Here is an 883-nt window from a genome sequence, read left to right on the forward strand (position 1 = left end):
CGGACCCGACCGTATACATTGGTTGTACCGGCTTGGACACTCGCAATAAACGATGCAAACCTTACTTAATTGACGTTGTTTTTTGCCAGTCGAAGCCAACTAGGTCACCTGGCGATAATTACAGACGCGAAGCGCGATTTAGCAACGAAAAAGAAAATACCAGAGGAAGCGAGCAGCACGAGCTACCCCACCTGCTAAAAAAAAAACGCGTCCGTTTATTAATTATGATAGTACTACCCGCGTCATCTGGCCTCGCGGTATAGCAGTTCAGTACGCCACCGCTACGTATTTGCATGTTATTGAATAGACCACAGGTACAATTTCCATTCTCTAAACTGGTAGGTATTCTGTGGTATTAAGTACCCGGAATCTTTCTTTCGATACAATATTAGGGGGATAGCGCGAACGCAGTCCCCCACTACCAAAAATTGCATGCCCCATCTGCCCCAGTTTGGGGTAGTGGCAGGGGTCAGCACGAGCGCAGTGCAATGCCCACGCCTCTCCCTGGGGGCGCCGCCTAGTTGATCACGGTTACCCCGGCACCAGGTAAGTATGCCGTTGAAACGTTTTGAACTCGGTAACCACTGATAGCGACCCCCTAGGAAGCGCATGGGAGTTGTGGAAGATGGCGTGAGGTTTCTCCTCTTTTTTTAATTTGAATATGTGAAGCCATCGCATTGAGGACACCCAGTACACAAATTCACACAGTCCTGTTATATCAAATTGCTTTTCGCTCGCACAAATATTGATAAAGGCTTGAAATTTGAGCGGGTATCACTCCAGCATTCGCAGAACCAGCGAGAACGTTCTGTACGCCGCCAGAGGCGCCACTGCAGTGGTAATTTGTATCTAATGGTCATGAACAGGACGTACGATTCATCGG

General features: G+C 48.5%; 1 non-coding gene across 1 annotated transcript; it reads right to left on the bottom strand.

Annotated features, from left to right (window-relative positions):
- Positions 1–390: 390 nt before the first annotated feature.
- On the bottom strand, positions 391–554 carry LOC142771636 (U1 spliceosomal RNA). Its single transcript, XR_012886036.1, has one exon. It is a non-coding gene; the product is annotated as a U1 spliceosomal RNA (small nuclear RNA).
- Between the last annotated feature and the right edge of the window lie 329 nt (positions 555–883).

This window comes from Rhipicephalus microplus, chromosome 1 (genome assembly GCF_043290135.1).
Source record: "Rhipicephalus microplus isolate Deutch F79 chromosome 1, USDA_Rmic, whole genome shotgun sequence".
NCBI classification, from domain to species: domain Eukaryota; kingdom Metazoa; phylum Arthropoda; class Arachnida; order Ixodida; family Ixodidae; genus Rhipicephalus; species Rhipicephalus microplus.